Source organism: Melospiza georgiana, chromosome Z (assembly GCF_028018845.1).
Source record: "Melospiza georgiana isolate bMelGeo1 chromosome Z, bMelGeo1.pri, whole genome shotgun sequence".
NCBI lineage: Eukaryota > Metazoa > Chordata > Aves > Passeriformes > Passerellidae > Melospiza > Melospiza georgiana.
The window spans coordinates 53,807,575-53,822,554 of record NC_080465.1 but is presented as its reverse complement, the minus strand read 5'-3'; positions in this window follow the sequence as shown (position 1 = coordinate 53,822,554).

The following is a 14,980-nucleotide window of genomic DNA, read 5'->3' as shown; positions in this document are numbered from 1 at the left end:
GGAAGCCCTCCCATCGGGCACCACCCTTTTCTCCAGGACTCCCTTCCGTGTCTGAAGAGCCCTCTCCTCCCTCTTCTCCTCCACCTCTGGACCTATTATGTCATGTTTCCTCATATTCCTCTCCTGGTCCAGCTCTTACCCCCCGTACATTTTATTTGAAGTGGTTGTTTGGGGAAGGACCGTTTTTGTGAATGCCCTATACTTTTACTGTTTTCCTTTGTTTCAGTTACGTCTCCCAAATGGCCCCCGCTGTGACATCACTGGCTCCCAACCCTGGTTTGCTGTTACTGGCTGGGGGACATTTTTAAGGGTTGGGGCCTTAGCGGGTGGGCCAGTTCCATAATAGAATCTGTATGTAAAGTTGTTCTAAGTTTAATAATACTTTTAGTTTTCCTTATGTTGGCTTGCGGTTTGGTCCAGAAACTGATAGCCAAGGCTGCCTCGACAACCATCAACCATGCTGCCGTCTTGTCTGATGGGCCCATCGAGCTGGAGGACCCCTCCTCGGAGGCCGAAGAAGCTGCGGATGAGGAGGGGGCAACCACACCACCTTGCGACCATCCATGGGCGGATGGATCCCAGCTCGAGGAAGGTGAGGCCTGGCCAGACCAGCCGCGAGACCACGATTTTTGAGTTTCAATGGACTTTCCATTCTTTTCATTTATTTGTTAAGAAACGGGGAGATGTTGTAGTGTGTTTTTAAGTTTCTTGTTTTGCTCCCCCATTATATGTATTGTTCCCCCCTGTTCTTTGCAAAATGGTTCTTCCCTCCCCAGTTTTCCTGCCACAGCTCTCCTTACAGTTATGTCACCATGGTTACCCCTGCCCCCCTCAGTTGTTGATCACCCAAGTTATGTAACTTCCCCTCCCCTATTCTACCTTATAAGTAAGTTTTTCCTCCTCCCTGGGCCAGTCAATCACCCCCCACTCCTCCCAGCTTTCGAGAACCTTCTTCTCTCTGGGGGTTGTGGTTGGCTGGTGTCCCGGGGCCCCTCCTTTACTTTGTATTCATTGGATATGTTCGAATGTCAGTTATGTTAAGTACCTCCCTTTATGTTCTCCCATTGGTTAGCTGGGCTTCCCTCCCTTCTCCACCCCTTCCCTTTGAAACCTTGCCTCTCCCCTCATTCCTGGCCATTTGTTGGGGTCCTTTCCATCTGTTGTTTGCCCTTTGCTGGTTGGTTCTACCTACCGCCTTCCAATAAACCGACTTCAACCCCAGTGAGTGGTCACTCCTTCTCTTCGTCTCGTCCAGCGTGAATAATCCAAGTCCGCGATCCAGCCCAGCCGGAGGCCAGGACGCCAAGGGGGCTGGCCTCAGATGCGGTGAGGGCGTCGGCCATCTCCCCTCCAGCTAGCTGGACTTAGGGCCATGTACGCCCTCGCGCAAGCGCTGTGTAGCAGTGAGAGAAGGAAAAGGGAAGCAAAGGGAAGGCTGGGTTGCTATTGGTCTTTGGGTGTATTTCGCTTGTCAGCAACTATACTTCTGTCAGAGAAAACAAAAGCTCCCAGAATTGTTAAAACTGAAAATCATGGACAAAGACTCTCTAACTAGTCAAAGTTAGAAAGTGGTATGTTCATTATGCCGGTGGGTGGCACAGGGGAGGGTCATTCCCGAAATGCGTGATCACTGGCCGGGCTTGGCTCGGCACAGCACAGCACAGCAGGTTCCAGCAGGACAGGGAAGGGCAAGGCAGGCAGGGAAGGGCAAGGCAGGCAGGGAAGGGCAGGGCAGGGCACTGGGAGCAGTGACAGGCTCTGTCCCTATGTTGCATCCTGTGCCTGGGTAACCATCAGGGACAGAGAGGAAGGACGTTGCTCTGTCTTGGCTGGGGAAAGGATAAAAAGGGGGGGGTTAGAAATTATTCATTTGGTCTCCTTTTCAGCAGACTAGCTGGTTTTATCTCAGCTTGTCTGCCTGTCTTTGGCAGAGTTGGCACATTTCTCATGATTTGGAGTTAACTACAGCAGCAGGAAGGGGCAGCAGTTTTGTCAGCATTAATATCAAAGCTAAAGTGCTGCCCCATGGATGGATGTTGCTTTCTTCAAGGGATTTCCGGCCTAGAGTTGTAGCGAACTCATGCCGGTGTCTTCCCAAACAGCGTTGCTGTTTTCTTTCCTCAGGAATCACCTCTTCTTTTTCTTCCCCCCATCTGGGGAGAGCTCCCATGCAAATGCCTCTTGCAGCCAACTCTTGTCACTGTAGACTGACAAAGGAGATCTTGCAATGGAGAGAGACTCCCTAGAGCTGCTGTGGGGAGCTGAATGGGAAGCTTTGTCCCTTAGTCTTGAAGTCTTGTTGGGGAGCTGCTTGTGCTCCTCTGGGGGAAGGACACCAGTGATGTTTATCCAAGCCTTGCAGGTTCATTGCTGAGCTTCCTGACACACCACAGAGACTTTGGGGTTGTTATATTGGCAAACAATTTTCAGTCTGGGCACTTCTTGAAATGCTTCAATGATTCGTTTTTTTTTTTTTTTTTTTGCTTTTCTGCAGAAATATTGTCATCATCTATTCCTTCCAGAGAATCTTTTCCTACTTTTTGGGGAATTCCTTTTGGTGCCCTCCCAGATCAGGCAAATTTCCAGGGCACCGTTCCAAGGCCAAGGGAACTTCACAGGAAATTCATCTTTTAGGAGTAAAATGTCAAGATGGATATCCTCCGATTCCAATTAATTCAGCCAACAAAATAGCACATCTGTCCCCACCAACCAGCAAGCAGGATCTCAAACTTTCCTAGGCCCTCTGGGTTTTTGAAGAATGTGTACTCCAGAGTTCAGTCAGATGTGACATGTAGGAATAATTTTAAGTGGGGTCCTGAACAAATCAAACTGTTTATGCAGTAGCCCTTGGGGCAGTCAGGAGAGGAGAAGATGTTAAAAATCTGTTAAAGTGGATTGACCCTGGATGGACCCTGGTCAAAGCCAGTATAACATTCCCCTCTCCCAAGGGGGCAGGTAAGAGAAAATACGGAGGCAGGCTGAGGGCATGGTGCTGTGACAGGACCAGCTGCCCCTGCTGCCCGCTCTGCCTATGGCATCTGCTGCTCTGGGGGTGTGCAGCTGCAGCAGCAAGGTGTGGGAAGAGGTGCTGCTGCCATGGCCCAATGGCTCTGGGACCCCATGGCTGTGCCCCCAGCACCTGAGTGCCACCCACGGTGGGGCTTACGGGGAAGGGCATTAGAAGGGAGAGAAAGCAGCACACGGAGATTTTGTGAGGGAAATAACAATTTATTTCCTTTTCCTTGAATAAAAGGTTGAAGGAGCCCTGCTAGAGCTGCCAGTGGGGCAGCCTCTGGCAGGCCTGGGGAGAGCTCTAGGGCTGGGCCCCCTCTTTTGTCAGATATGCCAGGGCCCAGGGGACAATCAGTCCCTGCCCTGGGAGCACAGGGGCTGCAACTGCTGCCCTGGGCAGGGGGAAGCCTCTGGTGTACCAGCTTCCTCCTCATCAGAGCCTGTGGGGCTGCTGTTGGGAGTCCTTTGCTGGGAACTGCTGGAGCTGCAGCTGTTGGAGCTGCAGCTGCTGGTGGTGCTGCAGCTGCAAGTACTACTGCAGCTGCAGATGCAGCTATTGCTGCTGAAGCTAGAGCTCCTGAAGTTGCTGGAGCTGGATGTGCTGAAGCTGGAGGTCCTGAAATTGCTGGAGCTGGAGCTGGAGCTGGAGCTGGAGCTGGAGCTGGCCACAGGGCTCATCCTGTTGTTCTCATTCCTGAGAGCACCAGAGGGCAGAAGCCTCTGGACCTCCTCACAGCACTGGATGATGATGCTGATGACATCATGGACCAGTGGTGCCGTGTGCTCCTCGAGGAGAGGCTGCAGCACCTGGACCAGCATCTCAGCATTTGGCCCGTAGATGCAAAGGCCCTGCAAAATGCTGCTCTCTATGGCGTCTACCACCCACCACCAGCCCTGGTATATTCCCTCCAGCCTGTCATGCAGCCAGGGCCGCACGGAGTCCAGGAGATGCTGTCGTTGACAGAAAATTTCTGGCCAGACCTCAGGCAGGACACTGCCCACAGACTCCAGCCTTGATCCTTCCTGGGCTGCTGGAGACACTATCTCCTGTGGAGGAGGGGAAGGGGACACCACAGGAGGATGGGAGCTGTTCTCATCCAGGCTGCCGCGAGCTCTCCCTCCCTGGCTGCTGCCATCCAGCAGCTCCTCAGGGACTGTGATGGATGTCTCCAGATAGTCGTCTTCTCCATGATCAGAAAATTGGACAGTCACTATTGTTCTTCTGCAGAGCGGGCACACTGGATTTCTCTGTGTCCATCGCAGGATACAGCCCAGGCAAAATTGGTGGTGACAGGGCAGAGTAGAAGCCACATCCTCACAAGTGTCCTGGCAGATGGCACAGTTGCTGTTGCTCTCTGTGGACATTTTTGTGCTCTGCAGCATGGTTGTGGAGAGATAAGGATCAGGGGCTGTTTGCCCTCACTGCCATCCACTCCCGCAGGAGGGAGAGGCCATGGGCACTGGCTATCCTGGGGCAGGCCAGGCCCCTGGAGAAGGCCACCCTCCCAGCTCCCTGAGTTCCATCACCTACCCCACAGCCACCCCAGAGGGACATTTCCCTTCACAGCTCACCCTCAGTGCTGCATCTGCAGTGCTTGGCTGCCTGAAGCAGGCAGGGCACTGAAACAGGAGTGATGGCTCTGAGACTGGCACCAAGATCTGACAGTAACAGGCACCACCCAGTGCTAGAGCAGCCTGCCTTGATCCTCCACTCCACAATGTTGCTTGGATGGACTTCAGGCTGGAGCCAAACCGGCCCAAGCTCTGCCTACTGAATATAGGCAGTGAGGGACACAATGTCATCATCCCTTCCTTCTGTGATGTCGCAGTCCACTGCTCAGTGACATCAGCCTTCACTCACCAGTGACAGCAAATCAGGCATTTCGCCTTCTGGTCAACCCAAGAGAAGCAGGGAGGGAAGTAAGGTCACAACTCATTGCTAAGGGATGTCACAGTCCACAGGCTGGCAACATCAGCCTCCTCCACCCGGTGTTGTCACCGCAGGCCTTCCATCCCTGTAAATACATGGTGTTGGAGAAGAAAAAGTAATATAATTTCTTGTTTCCAACTTCTACATTCCCATGTTGCTCTCCCTTGGTCACTGGCATCACGTGTCTGTGGCCATGTGTCTCATCATGCTTTTAAAGCTCTCTCTGGCATACAGTGACAGGGCACAGGGGAATAGTTCAAAGCTCTGCCAGGAGAGGTTGTTATTGAAATTGGCCAAATAGAAACTTTCTAACACAGATTTGAGTATTAGAAAGCAGGCAGTCTTTATTACACCGTGCTGGTCACTCAGAGGATCCCTCCTCTAACTCAGTGCCCCGAGTGTCAGGTGAACAGAGCTTTTATCATACACACTGATTACCCATTCATTAGCGATCTCTGCTTACTTGACGTATATCTATTACTTTATTTTACAAATCTGCACCCCTTATTGGAAGTCCTCATATGATTCTTTGGGGTCTGTCTTCAATGTCTGGGGTCCTTTTTAGGTGGCTGTTGCTTACCCCCTGCTTTGGAGTAAGCACAATATCCTTTTTTGCGCAATAACTTCTGCTTTGTCAGCCTTGCAGAACTGAGCTGGCATCCTGCTTGTGTTTTGCATGACTTCTGTCTGCCTGAGTTACATCCTTCATCCACTTCTTCAAGCTGTGCTGCTCTGTTCTATGGTTGTTATCAAGTGCCCCCTTTCCTTGAGACAAAGTTCCTTATGGGAGCTCATTTCTTAATGCCTATAATTTCATTTTACAGTGTAAGGCATTCCAACAGCTATAAACTGATGTTTTAACCACTCCAGCTGGGTAACCATGAAGTAAGTTTGGCCCAGATTTCTTCAAATCCCAAGGAGATGTTGTCTTGAGCTAAGGGGCTTTGGCTCTTTTGATTCTGGAATAATGTGTTCACAATTTTACTCTGTCCATTTCAATGCAGTAAAATTGTCAACAGAAATTGCAAAGATCTTACTTGTGTTGTAGCAGAGCAGTTTCCCCAGTCTTTCAAGTACACCCAAGCTCTTGGCTGGAACTTGTTCACTGGTATGTCCAGTCCTCTTGGTCTGGAGATGGCTGCTGCTTGTTGTAAATCCTGTAAAGTTTTGCTAAGAGAAATGAGGTAATTATTAAAATCAACGTCTCCTTATATGTGTGCGTTTCCTGAAATGTGTGGGACTTGGTAGGGTCAGCCATACAGCAGCTTATAGGGCCAGATTTTACTGGTGCCCCATGGCTGAATTCTAATTCAAAGCAGAGCAAGAGGTAAGACTTGAACCCATGTCAAGGAGGTTTCCTAACATATTTTACCCAATTTGATTGCAAAATTCATTCTCTCTACTTTGCCACTAGCTTGGGGCCTATAAGGAGTATGAAGATCCCAAGCTATTCCCAAGGCTTTCCTAACCTCTTGTATCCCTTCTGCAATAAAGTGGGAACATCTGTCTGATGGCATTCCCAAAGGTACCCCAAATCTAGGCATTGTTTGATTCAGCAGCATTTTAGCCACTTTCCTAGACTGGTTAGGATGACAAGGGAAGTCTTCCAGCCACCTGGAAAAGGTATCCACCAGAACTAGTAGGGACTTATACCCCCATTTTCTGGGAAATTCAGTAAAATCCATTGGCCACTATTCCCTTGGAACACATCCAGATTTTATGCCTCTTAGCACTACATTGTGAGCTGTGTTAGGGTTGTCTCTTTTACAAACTATACATTTTTGGAGTCTTGATTGTACAATCTGAGCCATTTCAGACCCAATTATAGATTTTTGCAAATGTTTCAAAAGCTTTTCAGGAGTACAATGAGTGGCTTTGTGTTTGCAATCCGCTTTTTCATGCAAAAGTGATTCTGGGACTACTCTTTGCCCAGCTGGGATAATTGCCTAGCCTTGTGGATCAAATCTGGCTTCTACAGTTTCAATTAGTTGACAGTCCGTAACATTATACTCTGGTTTTTCTCCTGGGAGAGGTATCTCTGGCAAGGGTATTAAAGATAAAACTTTGTTTTCTAATATGTCTTTTTCTGCAGCTTCGTTGGCTGAATGTTTCCCCAATTCCAGTTTGGTCTTACGCACATGGTGTGCTCTGCAATGCCTGATGGCAACTTCCTCTGCTTTCTGGATACTTTCAAGAATACCCAAGATTTGTTTTCCATCTTTGATCGATGTGTCTTGAGGTGTCAGAAGGTCCCTGTGACAGACCAGCTGCTCCTGCTGCCCGCTCTGCATGTGGCATCTGCTCTGCTGCAGGTGTGGCAGCTGCAGCAGGATTTCCTGTGGGACCAGGTACCACTGCTGACATAGCCCTTGGACTCCAGGGGCCCATGGCTGTGCCCCCAGCACAGGGGTGTCACCCACAGGGACACAAAGGGATGGGAAAGGGCATTAGAAGGGAGATCAACCAGTGTCTAGGGACTATGTGAGGAAAAAAACCAATTTATTTGCTTTTCCTTGAATAAGGAGTTTCAAGAGCCCTGCTAGAGCTGCTGGTGGATTGGCCTCTTGCTGGGGCCCTTCCTCTTTTTGGGACACCAGGTCTACCTGGCCCCTGTTCCAGCCAGGAGCAGAGGTGCTGTGCCTTCTGCCCTGGGCAGAGGGAGCTGCCACTGTCACCAGCTCTTTCCACAGGTCATCCTGATGCTGGTCCTGCCCTGCAGGGATGGGCACAGGGGGGCAGTGGCTGTGAAACCCAGGGCAGGGCCTTTAGCATTGCTCTCAATGAATTGTCTGGAAATGACAGTTCCTCTGTCAACCAAGGCTGTCAGTGTTTCTGGGGTTGTATTAATGAGAAGGGTAGAGTGTGGGTTTGTGGTTTAATGGAGAGCAAAGCAGTTTCTGAACTAAATGAAACATCTGAGCTGCAGAATATGTTATTGAACAAACTGTATTGCTCTGGCTTGGCTTGGGACATAGATGGTTTCAGAGCTTTCAGTGTTCCACTACCCACCACTTCCTCCCAAGCTATTTGCAACAATCTCCCACGTAGAAACTTGCAAGATTTCTCTTGGAAGTCTCACTTCTAAAAATTACATTCCTTTTTTATGATAATAATGTTTGCTATTACAAAAATTCAGTTCTTTCTTTCATGTTATTTTGTCTGTGAAAAGTCTGAAAATCAAGGACATCTTTTTGGAATTTTCTGTCTGTGATCTCGACACTAGCCAAGGTATCCTTCAGAACCTTGAACTGACTAAGGTAATGCAGGAACTCTTTTAGATTTTTTTAGAGGGAAGAAAAAAACAAACCCAAACCGGTTTTCTGAATCCTCGGAAAATCTGACTTATCCAAGAAAGTATAATTTGGAATGTACAGATTTTCTGTTAATCATTCATTCAGATGCCTGTGAAGCCAGACCAGTAATGCTCTCTTTAATGATTTAACACAGCTGATTGACATCAAACCACTTGAAATTTTGGCCTCAACTTTCAATGATATTTTGAATATGAGAATTTCCATTTCAGGGAGGAACAGAATACATTTGCACAGTTCCATTATGGTTTTTTTTTTTTTTTTTTCAACACACAGATTCTCTCATTTCCCCTTCTTTAGCCTTAAGCATTAAAGTCAACCATCTGCTTTGGAAATGCAACTCAAATGTAACTCTTTCTGCTATTTTTCTTACCTTTTTTTGTAGGGGCTGAAAATATTCAGTTGTAATGTGCTTTATAGAATTCTTTGTCACTGTGGGACTGGAAAAAGATCACAGGAATTTCTCCCATCATATATTTTAAAATATTTAAAAATGTTATTATAAAGACTCTTTGGCAATATTTAATTTTTGCTTTCTGTGTAACTTTATTAAATCTGTACTTTAAATCAAATGTTACCTAGCAGGCTTTCAGTTCAATTACAGAAGGCTGATTTTCCTGTAGAACTAGACAAGGAGAGTAACTTAGGAAATTGAGTTTTCCACATTGTTGTGCTGTAGGAATGGTATTCCCTAGTTTAGTGCTCACACTGATACACCTCAGACCATGTGCCACTCACTGACTTTCCTATCACTTTCCCTGTGGCAGGATGGAGAGAAGAGCACAAACAGGTAAAGATCTCAGGTTGAGATAAGAACAATTTACTGGAAACAGCAGTGAAAAAAGAGCACAAACAGTAACAGCAACACTAAAAATAACAACACTAAAAGGAGAGTGTACAAGAGGCGAACGAGTCACACATGATCGTTTACCACACAGAACTTGGCAAACTTACAGCTCAGCGGTGGAGGAAGAACAAACCCCTTCCATTTCCCCCTGCCACGTGTCAGGTGGTAGGTATCCAATTACCCCAAGGCCCTGGCCATGCTCCTCCTGGCTGCTGCAAAGATTTCCCTCCTGGTCGGATCCAGGACACAGGATCTGCCCCGCGGGTCCTGGCTCTTGCTCTGTGTGAGAGACCCCCATGGCATCTGCACTGGCAAGAGGGACTTCAGGACAACCTCTCACTTACATCACCCCCTCTGCCTCTGCCCCAGCTCCCTTTTTGCCTCCAGAGAACTTTGACCAGAAGTGGCACTTAAGTACATTTCTGCACATACCTACCTGGCAGGAAGGTGACCCACATGTCACTCTAGGCCCATGTGCAGCAAGGACAAAGAAAGTTTTTGAGGGGCTGGGTCTCAAGGCATTCACTCATGCAATAGGAACCCTGTTTCTGAGAGGCACAACCAAGAGTGGAGCAGCCATGCATGGAGAACGGGGGAACCACCTGAGCCAGGGAAGCCCTGGGGGAGCAGAGAGGCGCAGACACCGGGCAGACATTGAGTGACACCCGCTGCTGGCGCACAGGCACGGCGGGGACACGCACACTGTGGTGTGAGCTTGCTGTGCTTTACTGGCAGAGCCAGGCCCGTGTCATGGCTGGCGCTCTCCGGGCTCTGGCTGAATGCGGCGAGCCCCGGGCTCGGCTCAGCGGTAGCGGCGGCGGCGGCCCTGGCTGCGGTGCTGGCGATACCCGCGGCGGCGGGACATGGCAGGGCGCCTCCTCCGCATGGCCTGGCGCCGGGAGCGCCTGCGGCTCCGGCTCCGGCTCCTGCTCCGGCGTCCTCTCCGACCGTGGCAGGGCATGGTGGTTTTGGACGAGTGCTGCGTGAGTGTCTGCCCTGCTTTTTTATACAGGTGCCAGCGCGGAGCACACGGTGACAGAGCCAACACCAGCCGTGAGGTCACAATGGAGTATGCAGTACATACACATTCTGTTTCTCAGAAATCATTAAATGTGCATACATTGCTCGAGTCTGCACAGGTAGTCTCTGAGGGTCTAGTTGGGGTTCGCTGAGCTTTTGGATTTCGGTTGACCTTTCATTGTGGTCTTCCATACAGTAGTCATTTTCATCTTGGTTATGTGAGCTGCAGAATATGTTCTTGAAGAAGCTTTATTGCTCTGGCTTGGCTTGGGATGTCAATGGTTTCAGAGCTTTCAGTGTTCCACTACCCACCACTTCCTCCCAAGCTATTTGCACCCAATCTCCCAGTAGATACTTTCAAGATTTGTCTTGGAAGTCTCCCTTTCTATGATAAAAATGTTTGCTATTACAAATATTTGCAAAACATCTCATGAAAGCTGAAATACAATGAATTATCACACAGAAAAAAATGCAAACAGCAACAATTCTAACACAAGTTTTAAATAATTCTTTAAGCCTTTAAAGGTCTGGTAGCCATGAGGAAAGCCAGTCCCACCAAGAGTGGGGACTTTAGGTCTTCTCCCATTCTTACATTCCTTTTTTTGATTGATGATATTCCAACTTGCTGGATATCAAATCAGTCAGGATTCTTGTAACAAATCCAGCAGGGTTCAAGGCAGTAGCTGTCTTTAGCACCATGTCTTTTGTTCCAGGACTACCACCTGTTACTTGAAGATTCTGCTCAGGGATACCCAGTGACCTCCCTTTTGCTCTACACCAGGCATAACCAAGTGCAGCACATAAACTGTCACTTTTTTCCCATTTATTTTCAAGTATATTCCATCAATCAGGACCATGGTGGCACCTGCTATGAGGTGCATTGGCCATCCTTCAAGTACATTGTTTAGTTGTTTTATGAGAAATATGCTCAAAATACCACAGGGTTCCTTCCTTCCTTCCCATTCTTTGAACTAAACATGGAGTTACTGTACGAGGCAGAGGCACTCATGTATGAACAGTGCAAAGGATTCAGTCAAATCTGGAAACTCCAGAGCACGAGTTGTCATCAATAACCTTTAAAACGTATGGAAAGGCTGTTGCACATTCCAGAGCCCAGTGTTAACAACTTCACGGATTCCTTTCTGGTTCATGCAAAGGCTTTTTCAAGAGTTCATAACGAGGGATCCATAATCAACACAATCCAGTCATTCCCAAAAAGGGACGCAGTTCTTTTACAGATTTGGGCTCTGGTTTTTGACAAATTGCTTCCTCCTTTTGTGTCCCCAAACAACACTGTACTTGTGATTGTAGCATGCAGGAGATCAGACATGGGCAGATAGGAACATGGTCCTGAAGACAAAGACAAGATGTCACTGAAAATGAGCTTTGGATGGTAATATTAAACCGATTTTCAATGTCATGCTTTTATTCCCTCTCCCTGAAGTGACTGGACAACACTTATTTTTGGTGCCAGCTGAGTGAGATAAGGAGTAAGCTTGGGTATGGGGAAAATGGAAGTCAAACAATCATAAACTGAGCATAAAATATTTTTCCAGATGCGTCAGTAACTTCAATGGCCACCTGCAGTCAGCACAACTGTCAGCCTGGAGTTGTGTTCATGGTCTTCCCTGGCCTTTCCATGTCAGCTCCTCCTGCAGAGCACCTGGGGGCCTGGGCATGCTGCTGGCTTGTTTCCTTTGAGGAGACTGGGATGAGGAAAGGCCGGGGGGTTGTGTCAAAGAGATGATATTTGAGTGATTGTGTACATGCTGGAAGCCTCAGAGACTGATGGGCCCATGACAGGATGGCCCAGAGCCGGCAGGGCTGCACCTTGCTGCCCTGGTTAGAGGTGTTGAGCTGCTCCTTTGCAGCTCCAAGTGCAGCACTTTTGTGCAGAAACACTGCATTAGCCCTGGTTTGCACAGCTGCAGCTACTGGGGTTGGTGGGGTGCCCCGTTCTGCACTTGGAAATGAACAGAGTCAGTGACGGGACAGGGCAGGGCATTCCCTACCTGTGCCCTTTATGAAATCCCTCTGTCCCGACTGTGTCACATCTCGCTCCTCAGTGACATCCCGGCCAGCCTGGCACAAGGAACTGCCCGTTTCCAAGGGCATGTGGCCATTGTCATTGGCACAGGGCAGGACCACTCAGGCCCTTCAGCGGCTGCAGCGAGTGCCGTGGTGTCAGAGCCACAGCGAGTGTTGTTCCAGCTTGGCTGGTTCCAGCACCCATTGTTCAAGAGCCCAATCCACCCACAGAGTGGAGGTAATTATTTACAGTTCTGTGCAGAAAGGGGGGCTCAGGGACAAATTCACAAAGCCAGCAGCTTTTGTGTGTTTGAGTATTTATACGTTTGAGCAAAGAAAGGAATTAGTGTTCATTGCCTGCAAGTTCCCTAGTTCTCTTCATAACAAGTATTCCGTCTGCTGTTGGGTAATGATCCTCTCACTTCTCCTGCTCATTATTCTGCATGCTCAGTCTCTCCCTTCTTCTTAGTGAGAGGTTTCTTGAGTGGGTGGCTATGGTCTGCCCCTGCTGGAATGGCCTTTTACCCTGCTGAAGCTGATTCAGCACAGTTGCTGCACTGGCTTTGTCAATTTGTTCCTTTTCTCGAGGGTTTGTCCAAATGCCCTTGTGCCCATAAATTCTGGATTCTTTGTATCCACCATGAGTGGTTCATCCTTTTTCCCAAGCCTTGTTAACCTGCCCCGTGTCTGAGGTCACTGAAGCCTGTCAAGCCCTGCACAGGCAATTCAGCCAAGAAGGCAATTCAGCCAAGAAGTCACCTGCCTTTCCAAGGCCTGGCCATCACTTCCAGCTGGTTGGCTACTTCTTGTTTCATGGGAATCATCTCCCTTCTTCTTGATGAGCCTTGAAAGCCACAAAGGCCAAACATCCAGGAACACATTTTCCTAAGAAATATTTTGCATTGTGCAGATATTTCAGCAGGATCAGTGTTTGTGTGGGAGCGGGAGCAGCCGAGGCAGAGCAGGATGGCGGAGCTGCGGGCCTGGGCAGGATCCAGTGAGTTCCGCAGGGCCCCAATCTGCACTGTGTCTCACAGGGCCCCCACCAGCACTGCCATGCCCGTCAGGGTGAGCCAGAGGTGCCAGGAGCAAGAGGTGAGGGGCAGGTGTGGGGCTCTGTGGGTTGGCAGCGGGTGGGGGCTTGGCCATGGTGTTGGTGTCAGGTGCTGCCAAGCCCGCGGGACCTGTTGGGCAGGGCTGGGGCCCCACTGGTGCTCCAAGGGCCCCTTTGAGGCAGCTGCCTGGGGGGAAGTGACTCACAGCGATGACATGGAGGAGGTGCCAGTGGAAGTGGGATGTTTTCTGTAGGAATTGGTGCTCAGGGATGACACTAAGGAGGTGCCAGTGGAAGTCAAATGTTCTCTCTGCTTCGACACTCAGGAAATTCATGCTCTGGACCTGGCTTGCGGCCAAAATGGATGCATTTCTCATGGTTCCATGCTTGTACTACACTCACGGAACACGTCAGGATAAAGGAAACTCTCTAAAATTATCTTTTAGTATTAGGAGTAGCCATTATTTTATTACTGGCTGTGAGGCATAGTGGAGAACTCCAGCCACATATACACCATGACAAAGCTTTTCTAGTTATTAATACACTTTTAGTAAACAAAGAAATTAACCTTCATTGGTTCTAAATTACAGAATTCCTTCCATTAAGTAATAGTCTATCTTCTATTGGGTAGTGATATCTCCCTTATCATGGTAATTACTTCACAATTTTCAGTCCATTTATCATCGCTTTTTTGATTTTATCCCAGCCAATTCTGCCTTCAGAATGAAGCAATTGGATGGCAGTAGGTTGTTTTTGTTGAAAAAAAATGCTTATGCCAATAGAAACTTTTGTAATTTTTGAGTTCCAATGGAATGTGACATATTCTGAACTAAATCATGAGTTCAGTGAAGCAACCCAAATTTTGTTATGTCTGACTAACTTAGGATAAACTAATTCCTTTTTGGATCTATGGAAATAATTGCATCTAGTGCTGAGGAAAAGAGAAAGGGTTTTGGTGCCTGTTACATTCGAAATTCATCTTTTGCAGTTGAAGCTGTACCTGGAACTGACTCCAGGATGTGCTTCCTTAGTACCAAATAAATCCCAGCGTCAGGTGCTGCCCTGACTTTCAGATCTCTCTGGTTTGTTAGTTTAGCACTGGCCAGTTAAACTGTACTCAGGTACTTGATTTCAATGGAAGCCAGTGCCTATAAATTCCAGCAATTGGGAAAGGATGACTTTCTTCTTGAAGGCTTGGCTGCATTAGAGGCTAAGTGAGGGTCGGTCTCTCAGAGAACTTTTGTAGCTGGCTGCTTTCAGAGGGAGAACTGTGTCAGAGCAACCCTTTTTAGGGATGTGACAGCAAACCTTTGCAAATGCAGCTCTTTTTTAAAAGGAAGGGCCTAGTTAGAAGTAGTGGAGAGTAGGCTGAAGATTTTATAGAAAATTCTTTTCTCCTTTTAGCCAAATGCCAGTGAGGCGTCGCACAATGGAAATGTGCAGCTTGTCAAATCGTGTAACCCACTTGGAGGTATGGTTCACTTTCATATTTTGCTCAATATCTGTAAGATTTTCAACTTGGTAATTCATTTTTGCAGCATATTCATTGGAAAGGGGATCTCTAGTGTTCAGAGCTCTTATCAGGAGGTGGTTTGGCCTCACGTCAGCCTTGCAGTCTCTTGTCACTGCATTCAGCCACCGGTTTGTTTTCCCCTGAGAAAGCCTGCCAGTCCTTCCTTGTTCCCATACCATTTGATGGGCTCAAATTTGGAGCATGGAGGTCCAGCAAGGTTTGGACCACCTTATGCACCTAAATTCACAGTCTTGGTAGCTAAGAT